The sequence below is a fragment of the Hypanus sabinus genome, chromosome 24 (genome assembly GCF_030144855.1).
Source record: "Hypanus sabinus isolate sHypSab1 chromosome 24, sHypSab1.hap1, whole genome shotgun sequence".
Lineage (NCBI taxonomy): Eukaryota > Metazoa > Chordata > Chondrichthyes > Myliobatiformes > Dasyatidae > Hypanus > Hypanus sabinus.
In genome coordinates this window covers 3,608,606-3,626,062 of record NC_082729.1, presented here as the reverse complement: position 1 = coordinate 3,626,062, position 17,457 = coordinate 3,608,606, and the positions used below count along the sequence as shown (strand labels likewise).

At 44.5% G+C, this 17,457-nt stretch overlaps 1 long non-coding RNA gene across 1 annotated transcript; it reads right to left on the bottom strand.

The window, feature by feature from the left end:
* Positions 1-7,461: 7,461 nt before the first annotated feature.
* Positions 7,462-12,959, bottom strand: LOC132380755 (uncharacterized). Its single transcript, XR_009507845.1, has 3 exons — positions 12,428-12,959; positions 11,219-11,331; positions 7,462-8,859 (listed from the first exon to the last, which is right to left on the bottom strand). It is a non-coding gene; the product is annotated as an uncharacterized LOC132380755 (long non-coding RNA).
* Positions 12,960-17,457: the final 4,498 nt, after the last annotated feature.

Sequence of the window (17,457 nt, the reverse complement as noted above, 5' to 3'; positions counted from 1 at the left end):
CCCGTGGCGCAGAGGCTCCAAAGCTCTGTGCTCGCAAACCTCCGTAGGCTATCTAATTGTGAGCCGGTTCGGATGTGCCAGGAAACGGGTCGCCACACAGAGAAGATTTACAAGGATGTTGCCTGGTTTGGGGAGCATGCCTTATGAGAACAGATGGAGTGAACTTGGCCTTTTCTCCTTGGAGCAACGGAAGATGAAAGGTGACCTGATAGAGATATATAAAATGATTAGAAGCATTGATCGTGTGGATAGTCAGAGGCTTTTTCTCAGGGCTGAAGTGGTTGCCACAAGAGGACACAGGTTTAAGGTGCTGGGGAGTAGGTACAGAGGAGATGTCAGGGATAAGTTTTTTACTCAGAGAGTGGTGAGTGTGTGGAATGGGCTGCTGGCAAAAGTGGTGAAGGTGGATACGACAGGGTCTTTTAAGAGACTTTTGGATAGGTACATGGAGCTTAGAAAAATAGAGGGCTTTGGTTAAGCCTAATAACTTCTAGGGTAGGGACATGTTCGGCACAATCTTGTGGGCCAAAGGGCCTGTATTGTGCTGCAGGTTTTTCTATGTTTCTATCTTCTCTATCAAATTACCAACCACTGAAGTAAGACTCACTGGTCTATAATTTCCTGGGCTATCCCTACTCGTTTTCTTGAATAAGGGCACAACACCCACAACCCTCCAATCCTCCAGAACCTCTGCCGTCCTCATTGATGATGCAAAGATCATTGCCAGAGGCTCAGCAATCTCCTCCCTCATTTCCCACAGTAGCCTGGGGGTACATCCCATCCAGTCCCTGTGACTTACTCAACTTGATGTTTTCCAAAAGCTCCAGCACATCCTCTTCCTTAATATCTACGTGCTGAAGCTTTTCAGTCCACTGCAAGTCATCCCTACAGTCACCAAGATCCTTTTCCGTAGTGAATACCGAAGCAAAGTATTCATTAAATACCTCTGCCATCTCCTCCGGTTCCATACACACTTTTCCACTGTCACACTTGATTGGTCCTATTCTCTCACACCTTATTAATGTGTTTAATTGCATAATGGTGCTGACACTTTGCAATAGTTCAACTCAGCTGAAAGTGTTTTGTTGGTCATTTTCATTTGTACTCAGTGTCTGAGGCTTCTTGCTTAAGTGTCCAACAATAACCAGCCAGCATTGATGGACTCCAGTTGCCCTCCACTTGGCATGATTAACTTATTATTATTTAATTATTGATGGTTTTATATTGCTATATTTCTTCACTATTCTTGGTGCGGCTGTGATGAAACCCAATTTTCCTCGGTATCAATAAAGTATGTCTGTCTGTCTGATACCGTTTCTCCATGACCGCAATGTCCTGGTGAAACTTTTCACCATGCTCGTCACTGACAGTGGGCGATCATGGTCTTTCCATGGCCATGATTGTTTGGCAAATTTTTCTGCAGAAGTGGTTTGCCATTGCCTTCTTCTGGGCAGTGTCTTTACAAGATGGGTGACCCCAGTCACTATCAATACTCTTCAGAGATTGTCTCATAACCAGGACTTGTGGTGTGCACCAGCTGCTCCCCATGGCTTCCCATGACTGATTCAGTGAGTGGGGAGGGGGGGGGTGAGTAAGCAGGAGCTACACCTTGCTCAAGGGTGACCTTCAGGCTAACAGAGGGAAGCCTTACAGTTTCTTTGATCGTGGTGCTCACCACCACCCAAGAGGAGATAGGGGATGTCTTTAATTAATACTTTGCTTCAGTATTCACAAGTGAGAGGACCTTGATGTTTTTGAGGGCAGCTGATATGCTTGAAAGAGGATGTGCTGGAACCTTTGAAAAAGATTTGGATAGATAAGCCCCCCAGGACAGATGGGATGTACCCCAGGTTACTATGAGAAGTGAGGGGAGAGATTGCTGCACCTTTCACATTGATCATTGTGCCTCATTGGCCACAGGAACAGTGCCTGATGATTGGAAGTTGGCAAAAGTTATTCCTTTGTTCAAGAAAGCTGGTAGGGATAAACCTGGGAATTATGGACTAATATGTCTACCTTCAGTGGTGGGCAAATTATTGGAGGAGATTCTTCAAGACAGGATTTACGATCATTTGGAGAAGCATAGTCTGATTAGGGATAGTCAACATGACTTTGTGAAGGGAAGATCATGCCACTAGAGACTGATCAAATTCTCTGAGGATGTGAAAAGACAAATTGATGAAGGTAGAAAAGTAGATGTGGTGTAGATGAATTCAACCTGGTTTTGCATGGCAGGCACATTCAGGAAGTCAGGAGGCATGGAATCCAAGCAAGCCTATTTCATGGATTCGGAATTGGCTTGCCCACAGAAGGAAGAGAACAGCTGCAGATGGAGCATGTTCTGCCTGGAGGTCAGCGACCAGTGGTGTTCCTGGGAGTCTGTCCTGGGACCTCTGCTTTTTGTGATTTTTATAAATGATTTTGGATGAGGAAGGGAAAGAGTGGATTAGTAAGTTTGCAGGTAACATGAAGTTTGGTGGAGATGTAGATATTGTGGAAGGTTGTTGCAGGCTGCAACGGGTCTTTGACAGGGTGCAGAGCTGGGCTGAGAAGTGACAGATGGAGTTCAACCCAGAAAAGTGCGAAATGATTCATCTTGGAAGGTCAGATTTGAAGACAGAATATAGGGTTAATTATAGGATTCTAAGCAGAGTGGAGAAACAGGGATATTCAGGTCCACATCCACAGATCCCTCAAAGTTGCCGCATAAGCTGATAGGTTTTCCAAGAGGCACATGACATGGGGTGTTGACCTTCATTAGCTGGGGGATTGAATTCAAGAGCTGTGAGGTAATGGTACAGCTCTATAAAACACTTGTGTTCTGTTCTGGTCGCCTCTGTATAGGAAGCTTTAGAGAGGGTGCAGGGGAGATTTACCAGGATGCCGGCACTGTACTATGATGTTCTATGCTCACAGGGTTGTAAACTCAGCCAGCTCTATCGTGGGCACTAGCCTCCCCACCAAAGTGGACACCTCTGAAAGGTAATGCCTGAAGAAGCACCATCCATCATTAAGGATCCTTGCCATTAGGATCTTCTCAGCATTACCATCAGGAAAGAAGCACAGGAGCCAGAAGACCCAAGGTCAATGTTTCAGGGACATCTTCCCCTCCACCATCAGATTTTGGAACGGTCCATGAACCCACGAACTCTACCTCACTATTCCTCTTTTGCATGGTTTATTTAATTATTCATTTATCTATCTATCTATTTACTGTATTTATTTGGTCCCTTAAGGTTGCTATACCCAGAGGTGGCAGTGGTGATGAGCTCCCACTACCTATTAAATGCTCCCAATGGTGTGCACCTCAAGTATCCTCTGACAACTGAGTCCAGCTCCTGGCCTTGATGTGTGGCCTAGCTACTAGGCCCCGTGGAACCATTTCTACTGACAGGAGAAGGGGGAAAGGCAGCTTACTGGCAAATTAAAACTATTCACTTCATCATATGTGGTTGGCAGCTCATCTAGGAGAGGGAAAACTCTGATCTCAAACCTCCTCTGCCTTGTGGCTAGACCCACTCATGGGGGAGGCTTCGGGAGTAAACCCCGAGGGAAAAATCCGGAGCTGAAATCCCTGAGGCAGTCCTACATTGAGCTCAATGCTGACTGGCAACTCCTGTGACACTGCTGGTGCCAAACTTTATCGGCCTCTGCCATTCCTTTGGGTTCATCAGATGCATGGAGAGGGGAGCCTGATACACGGGCAACAGCTTGCTCTCCATATAGTACTGGCCTGGCGCGCATACCACTTAGGCCGTTAGGAAGCAATACCCGTGGTCGATCTCAACCAATGGAGGCCTCAGATTTATTTATTTATTTATTGCAATTTACGTTGTTTTTGGCACTGCACTGTGCTGTTGCCATAAAACAACAAACTTCACGACCGATGCCAGTGATAATAATCCTGATTCGGAATTTGGCTCTCCACTCATTGCCCCAAGGAGAACAGCTTCTCCACTCTGACCCTGGAGACAAACCCACGCATCCCTGAATTGGTATGTCTCTTCTGCATTCGTCTGGTGTCCAGGTGTGTGAAAGTCAATCGTACATAGGACAAGGAACACCCAACATGCCCTCTCCTCAGGTAGCAGGATGGAAGACCCTGTTTTATTTGGTTTACAGCATGAAGCAGGCCCCTGTGGCACACCAAGTCATGCCCCCCACCCTCCAGCGATCCACCTTTGTAACAGCAGTCTGATCACAGGACAATTTACAATGACTGATTAACCTACTAACCGGTACATCTTTGGACAGTCAGAGGAAACTGGAACACCTGGAGGAAGGATATGCAAACTTTCTACAAAAGATGCTGGTATTGAACTCTGAACTCCGAACTCCAATGCCTAAAGCTGTAATAATGTCGCGCTAACCGCTATTCTATCGTGACACTCCACGGTAACTGGTGACCTTACCCACACCTCCTGGAATAACGTCCCAGCCTATTCAATCTTTCCTCAATTCCTGGCAACTCTCACCAGGCCATAGAACACTTCAACACTTCAACATGGCAAACTTTTATTCTGCCTTGTCCCATCAACCTGTAACTGAACCATATTCCTCCATTCCCCACCTCTTCATGTACTGATCCTAACTTTTCTTAATATATTGCTATCACTACTTCCACCTGCAGCTTGCATCACCCTCTGAGTGAAGAAGTTCCCGCTCAGGTTCTTTTTAAACGTTTCACCTTTCACCCTTAACCTATGACCTCTAGTTCTAGTCTCCCACCCTTAGGCTACGTCCACACTACACCAGTGTAAACCACTACATCAGTGGGAAAAGCCTGCTTGCATTTATCCTGTCTATACCCTTCATAATACCTCTATCAAATCTCCCCTCAGTCTCTCTCACTCCAGGGAAGAAAGTCCTAACCTATTCAACTTTTCCTTATATCTCAGGTCCTCAAGTCCTTGCAACGTCCTTGTAAATTTTCCCTGCACTCTTTCAATCTTATTGATATGGATCCAACAAAACATAGGCTCTTGACACATAGGTTTCTGATTAGTACGAGCATCTAAGGTTGTAGGAAGGTTGCAAGGAGAAGGCAGCAGAATAGAATTGAGAAGGAAAGTAAATCAGCTGTGATAGAATAGTGCAGCAAACTCAATAGGCTGAATGGCCTAAATCCACTGCTATGTCTTATGGTCTTAATGACGGTGTACAGATTGATTCATATGTAGTCAACGCAAATATTGAAATGTATCTTTGGGAATGCACCAAAAGAAAGATTTCTGACTTTAGTGGGTAACTTACTTAGTTATGACCTGTTACATACTGGCGTTTAGGGCAACAACGAAGATCCTCCATCTCTGGCGGTGTTCAGGGCTTCCTCCATCATGTCAATAGCTTCTCTCAGTTTTCACTGCTGTAAGTCACTCAAGTCCCGGATGGAGACTCAGGAATACCGTCGCACTCAGATGTAGAAGGGTTCTTCATTGCTGTTTCCAGAACTGTCAGGGTGGTTAGCCGTGAAATGAATCCCTGAACCTGGAGGACTGGTGGACCGCTGTTAGCCTGGCTTCTACCCTTTGGCCTGTTTGGCATGCGCGACCCTACCAAGAACCAAAGCATAAAGCCCCGACTCCAGCCAACACAGCTCTCCAGGTCATTGAGGCACACAAGCCTACAAACCCTACGACAAGGTTGTGGTCCTCTTGGAGGTTAGTGGGATAATGTGTATTGCATAAAGTGATGTGTCTGGCTGCCAATTGAAAAATGTCAAAGCACAACTTCCGATAATTTATCTTTCTACTTAGTAATCAGTGACTTTTCCTGTTTATCATATGTTGCTGGTGTGCAATCGTATCAGAAACCTTTTTCAAATTCAAGTGTATAATGTCAATCACATTTCTACAGGCTGCTAATAACAACACTTAGAACACAGTGGCACTCTGGTTAAGCAGGGCCTCTCCCTCCCCACTCCAAGACAAGTTGAGTTTCACCCACATACACTCAGTGGCCACTTTATTAGGTACACCTAAACACCTGCTCGTTAGTGCAAAATCTAATCAGCCAATATTGTTTACTAATTTATTTATTGAGATACAGTGCAGAACAGACCTCTCCGGCCCTTCGAGCTGCACTGCCCTGCCCTGCAACCCACCATTTATCCCTAACCTAATCACGGGACAATTTACAGTGACCAATCAACCAACCAATTGGTACATCTTCAGAATGTGGGAGGAAACCAGAGCACCTGGAGGAAACCCATTTGGTCAGGAGGAGAACGTACAAACTCCTTCCAGACAGTGGCAGGAATTGGACCCGGGTTGCCCGTACTATAGACCATTATGTGTAACTGTGCCACATGCGGCAGCAACTCAATGCATGAAAACATGCAGACACAGTCAAGAGGTTCAGATCAAACATCAGAATGGGGAAGAAATGTGATCTAAGTGACTTTGTTCGTGGAATGATTGTTGGTGCCAGACGGGGTGGTTTGAGTATCTCGGAAACTGCTGGTCTCTTGGGATTTTCATACATGACAGTCTCTAGAGTTTACAGAGAATGGTGTGAAAGACCAAACCAATCCAGTGAGCAACATTCTGTGGGTGAATCACCTTGTTAATGAGCAAGGGCAGAGGAGAACGGCCAGACTGGTTCAAGCTGACAGGAAAGCGACAGTAACTCAACTAGCCACACCTTACAACAGTGGTGCACACACTTTGAACCTTGAAGTGGATGGGCTACAGCAGCAGAAGACCATGAACATGTACTCAGTGGCCACTATATTAGATACCTCCACCACCTCATAAAGTGGCCACTGAGTGTGTAATAATACATTGAGTCAAAAGAATTGCAAAACTCCAAAATGGACCCTTCTCCCACCATATCTGTGTTCAGTCCTTTACCTGGCTGTACAAAATCTCATTTTCCTGCCTTAGGACAGTGGGCTTCAGGACCTTGCCTCTCTTTCTAATTACAATTGTTACTATCTTAGAGGACCCATCATATAAATCTGATTGCAAAGACCTCTCTTCCTCAAGAGTCTGCAGAGATTCTCATAATATCACAAACCTTGACAAACTTCGATAGATGTGCAGTGGAGAGTGCATTGACTGGCTGCACCACAGCCTGGTATGGGATTACCAATGCCCTCGAATGGAAAATCCTACAAAAGATAGTGGATTCGGCCCAGTACGTGATGAGTAAAGCCCTCCCAACCATTGAGCACATCTACATGAAGCATTGTCACAGGAAAGCAGCATCCATCATCAGAGATCCCCACCCCCCAGGGCCCTGCTCAATTCTAGCTGCTGCCATAAGGCTGAAGGTACAGGAGCCTTAGGACTCGCACCATCAGGCTCTTGAACAAAAGGGGAAAACTCACTTACCCATCCATCGAGATGTTCCCTCAACCAATTATCTCACTTTAAGGACTCTTTATCTTATTATCTCATGTTCATGTTATTTATTGCTATTTATTTATATTTGCATTTGCACAGTTTGTTGTCTTCTGCACTCTGGTTGATCTTTCATTGATCCTGTTATAGTTACTGTTCTATAGATTTGCTGAGTATGGCCACAGGAAAATGAATCTCAGGATTGTATTTGGTGACACAGATGTACTCTGATAATAACATTTTGGTACTTTGTACTTTGTAAGTGCCTCACAGACACATACAGTGTAGTGAGATTAAGTGTGGAGTCACCAGTGCCTTGTACAGTTGCAAACTGCCCTTCCAAACCATCCAGCAGACTTTATCTGTTCCTTGGTCGGTGCTTCATCCTTAACGTACATACAGACACATTTGGATAATTCAGTGTTATTTTTGCCTGCTTAAAGGAAACACTTTGGTCAGGGAAAGTTTAATTCCTCCCAGACATTTTCCACTGCCCATCTGCCTTTCAGCAGCACTTCAGTGAAAGGGTGTGCGATGTGACTTCAATCTCGACGTATGCTGATTGCTCAGATATTACATCTCAATGCAGCTGCCTTACGGAGGAGTGCAGGGAGTGAGGTGACCTCTGGTGCAGCCTGACATGAGAATACAGTGAACTCATCTGCGCACTGTCAAGGAAATCTGCCACAAGGCTTAGCAACCGGCCCCACAGTCTTCCGTGTCATCCAGCCTGACTCAAGACAAAAAGCAGCCACAAGGTCTGCCTGGGATAAATCTGATCCCACACACAAACCTTTCCTTCCTTCCAGTCCGCTAACTCCCCTGCACAGTCCGTTCTTGTCCTTTATATGTCTAATCATTACTCCCTGCTTTCTTACATCTGTGTGCAGCTTTGTGTATGTGTGTCTCTGTGTATGAGTGTGTAAATGTCAGTGTGAGTGTGTGTGTGTGCGTCTCTGTGTGTGACTATGTATGTGTGTGTATGTGAATGTGTGTGTGAGTGTGAGTGTGTGTGTGTGGGCGCACGCACTTACATACGTATGTAAACATGAAAGTCCCTGTGTAAAAGTATTAACTTTTATGTGCAATGGGGTTGATCCTTTTTCCAAAGTTATGAAAACATGGTGAATTTTGTGAGAAAGATAATGATACTGTTTCTTTCAAACTGGATCAGGAGTTCTGGCTGTGTGTGAAAAGATTACACCCTGCCTGTGAGCCAGAACATTGTGGGTTCAAACCCCATTCCCACAGCCACATGGACAGTGTCAGCTGGAATCCCAGTGGAGAATGCCATCTTCCAGGTGAGGATTTAAGGTAAAGATCTCCCTGCTGCCCCTGATGGGCAAAAGCTGCGATAGGGGCTATTCTGAGGAAGAGTTCCCTCTGGAGTCCTGGAGTCGTCACTTGGCCTTCAGCCACCACCAAAGAGTAGGGTTGTGTTCAGCTTTGTGGAGTTTACAATGGGTACGTCACCTGTTCCCCATCCGACAGGAATTGTCCTCAATATATGCTGCTCCTACATAATGGATTTAAAGGATTAAAGATCAAATTAGCTTTATAGAACATAGAACAGTACACACAGAACTCTCTGGCCCACGATATTGTGCTGACTTGTTAACCTATTCTAAGATCAATCTAAAACTTCACTCTGCATAGCATATATTTTCCTATCATCTGTGTGTCTATCTAAGAATTTCTTAAAATTTCCCTAATGTATCTGCCTCTACCACCCACCCACATCTAGTTTTTCCAATCATCTTAAAAAATGTCCCCTTGTATTAGCAGTTTCTACCTTGGGAAAAAGTCCCTGGCTGTTCACTCTCAATGCCTCTTACCATCTTGTACTCCTCTATCGTCACCTCTCATCCTCCTTTGTTCCAAAGGGAAATGCCCGAGCTCACTCAACCTATCTTCATAAGACATGCTCTCTAATCCAGTTAGCATCCTGGTGAGTCCCCATTCTAAAGCTTCTAGAATCCTTATAATGAGGCGACCATAAATGAACACAATAATCTAAGTGTGGTCTATCTGTCACATGTAGATCACAACATCAAAGCATACATTCACCCCTTCCCCCACCTTTTAACTCTACTCCTCAGCTTTTTTCCTCCAGCCCTGTCGAAGGGTCTCGGCCAGAAACCTTGACTGTACTCTTTTTCATAGATGCTGCCTGACCTGCTGAGTTCCTCCAGCGTTTTGTGTGTGTTACTCTGGATTTCCAGCATCTGCAGACATTCACTTGTCAGTAAAATGCATTGTTTTACAACAAATCGAATCAGCGTGGATTATGATGGGCAGCCGGCAAGTATCGAAATGCTTCTGGCCACCAATGCAGCACGCCAACATCTAAAAATTCCATTCAGGCAGTGGCGGGAATCGAACCCCTGCTACTGTACAGTGATTGTGTTAACTGCTACGCTACCATGCTATGACTGAGTCTACGCCTACTGCTGAACAGCAGGATTGAAGGACTGAAAGTCCTCCTTTTATTGATGAGCATAGATGGGCCAAAAGATGGCATGGATGTAGTGGTCTGGAGTCTCGTTTCTGTGGTTAGTAAGTTACTGACAAACTCCCTCCCAATTCCTCATCCAAGTCTTCCATAAAATTCACAAGGAGCAGGGCTTCCAGAACGTATCCTTGTGGAACACCGCCAATCACGGACAGCCAAGCAAAATGCTGTCCATCCACTGCCGTCCTCTGCCTTCTGTGGGCCTGTCAATTCCACAGAGTTGAAGAAAACCCCAGAACTGAAACAGGCCCTTCATCCCCTCTTGACCATGCTGAACCATTGAAACTGCCCAGCCCCATCGACCTGCTCTGGGAGCATCGCCCTCCTGCCCCTACCATTCAGGCTTTTCTTAAACGTTGACATCGAGCTCACATGCACCACTCTCACCACCCTCTGAGTGAAGAAGTTTCCTCTCATGTTCCCCTTAAACATTTCACCTTTCACCCTTAAACTCTAGTTGAAGTCCCTCCCAACCTCAGTGTAAAAAGCCTGCTCACATTTACCTATCTATACCCCTCCTAATTTTGTTTACCTCTATCAATTCTCCTCTCAATCTTCTTACTAAGATCCAAGTACATCACTTCCACTGCTCTACCTTCGCTGATTTCTTGTCACTTCCTTGAAGAATTTGATCAGGCTTGTGAGGCATAACCTGCCCCTCACAAAGCCATGCTGACTATCCCTAATCAGCCTGCGCTTCCCTGCATGCTTGTAAATCCTGTCTCGAAGAAGCTGAAGTAAGACTCACTGGTCTATAATTCCCAGGGATATCCCTATTCCAATCATCTGGAAATAAATGCTCCTAAGTCCTGTCACTAAGAATCCTCTCCAATAATTTGTCCACAAGCTGACGTAAGACTCACTGGTCTAAAAATTCAGCAAAGGAATAACATTTGCCACCCTCCAATTCGCTGGTACCGCTCTTGTGACCAGTGAAGATGCAAAGATCATCATCAGATGCAGGACAAGCTCTTCCCACACTTCCCGTAGCAACCTGGGGTATCCTGTCCAACTTGCCCTATAGATAGGGTAAATGCAAGCAGGGTTTTTCCGCTGAGGTTGGGTGAGACTACAATTAGAGGTCATGGGTTAAGGGTGAAAGGTGAAATGTTTAAGGGGACTATGAGGGGAAACTTCTTCACTCAGAGGGTGGTGAGAGTGCAATGAGCCGCCTATTGCCATGGAAACTGAGGGTGAACCTGTAGCTCAGTGTTTAGCACAATGCAATTACAGCTCAGGGTGTTCAAGAGTTCAGAGTTCAAATCCAGCGTCTTCTGTGAGGAGTTTGTACAGTCTGTCTCCCTCGCGAGTGCTTGTGTTTCCCCTGAATGGTCTCGTTCCCTCTCACAGTCGAGAAACTCACCAGATAGTAGATTATTTGGTTACTGTAAATTGTCTGCAATTAGGCGAGGGCTAAATGGGCGTAGCTGGGAGGTGTGGCTCCTTGGGCCAGAAGGTCCTGTCCATGATGTATCTCTAAATAAATAAAGATGAATACATTCATGAAGCATCTTGTAGTGAATATTTTCTAGTATCATGCACTTTGTACAAATAACAAAACAAGTTTCTCCGTATAAATTTGAACTCATCAAATAGAGTGTAATTTCAGGTTCCTGGGTGTCAATATCGCTAAGGATCTAACCGGGACCCAACAGAAGCAGGTACAGAGGAGATGTCAGGGGTAAGTTTTTTATGCAGAGAGTGGTGAGTGTATGGAATGGGCTGCCAATGACGGTGGTGGAAGTGGATACGATAGGGTCTTTTAAGAGACTCCTGGACAGGTACATGGAGCTTAGAAAAATAGGGGGCTATGAGTAACCCTAGGTAATTTCTAAGGTAAGGACATGTTCAGCACAGCTTTGTGGGCTGAAGGGCCTGTATTGTGCTGTAGGTTTTCTATGTTTCTATATCAGTGCAGCTTCAACAAAGACAAGACAGCGGATATACTTCATTGGGAGTTTGAAGAGGTTTGGTTTGTCACCCAAGACATTTGAAAACTTCTACAGATGTACCACAAGGAGCACTTTGACTGGCTGCATCACCATCTGGTGTGTGTGGGGTGGGGGGGGGGGCTACTGCACAGGATCGGAATAAGCCACAGAGAGTTGTAAACTCAGTCAGCTCCAACATGGGCACTAGTCTCTGTAGTATCGAGGACATCTTGAAGGAGCAATGTGTCAGAAAGGCAACGTCAATTATTAAGGACCCCCATCACCCAGGACATGCCCTCTTCTCATTGCTACCATCAGGAAGGAAGTCCAGGAGCCTGAAGACACACATTGAATGATACAGGAACAGCTTCTTCCCCTCTGCCATTAGATTTCTAAATAGACATTGAACCCATGAATACTACCTCATTTTTTTTATATTATTTCTGTGTTTGCACTAATTTTAATTTAACTATTTAATATACAAATACTTACTGTAATTTATTTATCTATTATCACGTGTTCTATTGTACTGCTGCTGCAAAGACGACAAACTTCATGACACTATGCCAGTGATATTAAACCTGATTCTGGTTCTGATACATGAAACAAGATGAGCTGGGACAGCACAGTCAGAAGAATACCTCAAATGAAGGACCCTGAGTTCTGAGGAGAACATCCAGGCTGTGGACAGTCACATCTGCAGAAGTGTTGGTTCAGAGTCATTGAATTGGAATCAGAGTTTTGGGCACTGCAGGGCAATGGCAGGTCAGCAGATCCTGGAAACGTTCATGATGCTGAGTACAAGACTGCTATGGTGACTCCACTCAATCAGTTGATCTGTCTCGCTGTAAATGCCTCCTCATCACCATCTGAGATCCCACCAACAGCACAGGTTGTCACCACTCTTAGATCAGGTAATAGCCCAGATCTGATTTGTGGACAGGTACTGGAGGGTGCGATGTTGTCTCAAGGAAGTAAGGGGCATTGGTGAAGAAGCCTCCATCTCTGTCCTTACCAAACAGGTCCAAAATTCTCGGCGATTCTTAGAGTTGGCCAAGTTTGGTCTCACCAAATCATTGTTTCATTTTATGAATTTGACAAAGCTTGTAATAAATGGATAGCAGAAGTTAGTGTTTTCAACAGCAGTTCCTCAGGGAACAACCAGCATGGGAAACACCCAGTCTATCTCTTCCACTACGTTCCACCGGCATCTTGTGTGTGCAGTCTATCTCTTAACCATTTTAGCCTCTCTCCATCTCTTTGTCAGTTCATTCCAACTGGATTCTAATTTGCTGAGGAATCTTTTGTTTGGAAGTTCATCAAATGTTTATTGAAAATCAATTTATGCTTCCACTGCTCCACCTTCAGCCTCTGTTAGGTCAAAGAAGTCAATAAAATTGGTCCATTGGTCAATTGTTCCATGCGCTAGATCTTATTCAGGATTGATGTCTCCGAAGCGCTTCCCACCACTGCTAGAAGCTTCTCCTCATAGTGATCAACATATAGAACATAGAACAAAAAGCAGTACAGCACAATTGCAGGTCCTTCAGCCCACCGTGTTATGCCAAACTTCTAATTTACTTCAAGTTCAATCTAACCCTTCCCTCCCACATAGGACCAGCTAGAGTAGGTCTTACCCAGTGAACAGTAGGGCGCTGAGGAGTGTGGTAGAACAAAGGGATCTGGGAGTGCAGGTCCATAATTTGTTGAAAGTGATGTCACAGGTAAATAAAGATGTAAAGAAAGCTTTTGGTACACTGGGCATCATAAATCAAAGTATTGAGTACAGGAAATGGGATGTTATGCTGAAGTTATACAAAACATTGGTGAGGCCTAATTTGGAATATTGTGTGCAGTTTTGGTCACCTACCTGCAGGAGAGAAGTAAATAAGGTTGAAAGGGTACGGAGACAATTTATAAGGATGTTGCCGGGAATGGAGGACCTGATTTAGAAGGAAAGATTGAATAGGCTAGCACTTTATGCCTTGGAAGATTGAGAGGAAATTTGATAGAGGTATACAATTTTTATGAGAGGTATTGATTGGATAAATGCAAGCAGTCTTTTTCCGCTGAGGTTGGGTGGGACTATGACTAGAGCTCATAGGTAAAGTGTGAAAGGTGAAAATTTTAAGGGGGATATGAGGGGAAACTTCTTCACTCAGGGGATTGTGGGAATGTGAAATGAGTAGCCAGCCAAGTGGTGCATGTGAGCTTGATTTCAATGTTTATGTGAAGTTTGGATAGGGACATGGATGGTAGGAATATGGAGGGCTATGGTCCTGGTGCAGGTCAATGGGAGTAGGCAGCTTGAGTGGTTCAGTACAGACTAGATGGGCCGAAGGGCCTGGCTCTATGCCGTACTTTTTCTATGATTCTATGACTCTCAGACATGGTCTCTACTCTAGGCAGCATCCTGGTAAATCTCTGTATCAATTCTAAAACTTCTTCCAATAATGAGGTGACCAGAACTGAACACAATATTCCGAGTGTGATCTAACCAGAGTTTTATGGAGCTGCAAACTTACCTCAATGGCTCTTGAACTCATTTCTCCAAGAAATGAAGGCCAACAAATCATATTCCTCCTTAGCCACCCTATCAATTTGTGAGGCAACTTTAAGGACTTGGACCATCGAGATCCCTTTTTTCCCTCCACACTGCTAAGAATCCTGCCATTAACCCTGTACCCTGCCTTCAAGTTTGACCTGTAGACATGCCTAATTTCACACTTTTCCTGTCTGAATTTCATCTGGCATTTTTCAACCTAGCACTGCATCCTATGACAACTTCAGCACTATCCACAACACTACCAACCTCTGTATCATGTAGATCAGACCAGTACAGGATTGAAGGGCCAAAACCTTACGAATACAGGAAGCCAAGACCCCTCTCAGTCCCTTGAGCATGTTACCCCATTCAGTGAGATGATGGATGGCTTAAGACCTAACTTCACATTCCTGTCTTTGTTCTTTGTGATTTAATAATGTTGGTGGTCAAAAATCAGAATTAGAATTAATCACTGAGCAAACATCTGCTGTTAATGTAGAAAAGAGTTCCACATTCTTTGCTCAGAAACATTTCCTAACTTTAGTCATGAAAACAGCTGAAGATTTTTAGCCTCTGTTCCCCAGTCTTGAACTCCCAATCAGCAGAGCTCGTTTCCCTGGTAACTTTGTTAGTAGTCAGAAGCTATAGAAAAGAAACCAAGAAGATTCTTTCCTGCAGATGAACTAAAATGCATTATTGGAAGAGGTGCTGAGGAATCCACATGCAACGCAGAAGGACGGTAACCACAATTCCACAGCGGAGTACAAGGAATTTCACATATCTTCTGTTCTTATTGCGAAGGAAGAGGCCAGACATCTCCTCCTCAGGGACGTGTGCCTAGCCCACTGCTCTACACTGATGACTGTGTGGCTCCACACAGCTCAAACGCCGTCCGCATCCAGCGATGACACTACTGCTGTCGGTGGAATCTCAGGCAGCAAAAAGGAGGTGCAGAGGAGAGAGGTAGATTGGCTGGTTGAGTGGCGTCACAACAACAGCTTTGTACTCACTGTCAGTAAGACCAAGGAACTGATTGTGGACTTTGGGAAGGGGAAGCTGGGAGGACTCATTATGATGACATTGAGTTTGCTATCCATGGAGCACACAGAGATCTTAAATCCTATCCAATATAGATAGCAATGTGTATCCTCACTAAAGGGATGCTATTAGACCATCAGACCATGAGACATCGGAGCAGAATTAGACCATTTGGACCATCCAGTCTGCTCAGGCATTCAAGCATGGCTGATCCATTTTTTCCCCTCCTCAGCCCCATTCCCCGGCCTTCTCCTCCTAACCTTTGATGCCACAGCCAATCAAGAACCTTCCAATCTCTGCTTTAATACACCCAACGACCTGGCCTCTACAGCTGCTTGTGGTTAGAACTTGCACAAATTTATCACCCACTGGCTGAAGAAATTTCTCTGCACCTCTGTTTTAAACGGACACCCCTCTATCCTGAGGCTGTGTCCTCTTGTCCTAGACCCCCACTGTGGGAGATACCCTTTCCACAACTACTGTCTAGGCCTTTCAACATTTGAAAGGTTTCAATGATATCACCACCCATCCTTCTAACTTGCAGTGAGTACAGACCAGAGCCATCAAACGTTCCTCGTATGATAAACCTTTACATTCCTGCAATCATCCTTGTGAACCTCCTCTGGACCCTTTCCAACGCCAGCACATCTTTTCTCCGATAAGGAGCTTAAAATTGTTCACAATACTCAAGCTTATTCTGTAGCCTGCTACTCTTCAAAGGCTAGATCACTTCCTTGTCTATCTTCCACGACGCTTTTAGTTGCCAATACCCACTATCTGAGTGGTAGGTCCCCTCTCCCTCTCTCCCGACCAGGAAGAAGACACTTACAGCTAACAATGTAGTTAAACACAGTTCATTCATTTCCAGTGATACACGTTTACATTTAGATACAATTCTTAAAACAATTTCAAAACACAGAGGATTTCTATCTTATATAAGATTTCTAAAATACCAACAATTTCTAAAATATAAAGGATTTCAAAACACAGGAAAAGTTCCTGTAAGATAAATAGACACACCAACGAGTTGCAGACAAATAAATCATCTGTTGCAGAAATTGAAAGCAGAGGAATAGATTCCAGTGACCCTTTCTTTCTGTCATTCTTCTTGTCATTGCTTGACCATTCCTAACAAATCTGACTGCTCTCTTACATGTAAAGATTTTTACTCCTCATGTATGTGAAGAATGTAAGAAATAAAGTCAGTTCAATTCAATTCAATACTGTTTTTTTGCTTCTTGGTGACTTCACACGCATGTGATTTGTTTTTCAGATTCCTTTGCTGGGAAACTCACACCTATGGTCTAAAAGCTTCTGGGAATGGGGGGGCTGACTCTTGGAGTACACAAATCTCACAACTATTCACCGATCAGCTATCTGATGTGCTAAGTGACAGCATCTGTCTGGTCTGCAAGCTTCCTTGAACTAAGTAACTTAGCCAGTGGTATCCAGTTTGATACAGGCCAATTAGCATAACTCCACTGTCTTATACTGCATCTCTGCAATCAACTCCCTGCTGTGGTCCAGTATCCTGTGCTCTATAGACAGTCCTGTTTGCTTGCGAAGTTGTTGTTTTAACTTCAGACTGATTATTGCTTGCCATTTACAAGTAAGAACTGAAGACTGGTTATTGTTTATGACAAAAAAACTAAGTAAAGAATATTGATTAGGTGTTTAACTAACTCAAAACAACTCTTTGACCCCTAGAAGGGTCAGTTGCTGTGTTGGAGAGCTGAGCTTGGCAAAAAGCATGCCCCAGGCCCTGGTCAATGAATATTATCTAGAAGTCAAGTTCCTGGGTGTCAACATCTCTGAAGACCTATTCTGGACCCAACATATAGATGTGATTATGAAGAAGGTACATCAGCAGCTGTATTTCATTAAGAGCTCGAGGAAATTTGGTATGTCACCAAAGATACAAAATCTCTACAGATGCACTATGCTTGCAGCACCATTTGGTTTGGAACAGTTACTGCACAGGATTGCGAAAAGCTGCAGAAAATTGCAAACTCAGCCAGCTCCCTCAAAGACACTGGCCTCCCCGGCATCGAGGACACCTTCAAAAGGTGATGCCTCAAAAAGGCAGCA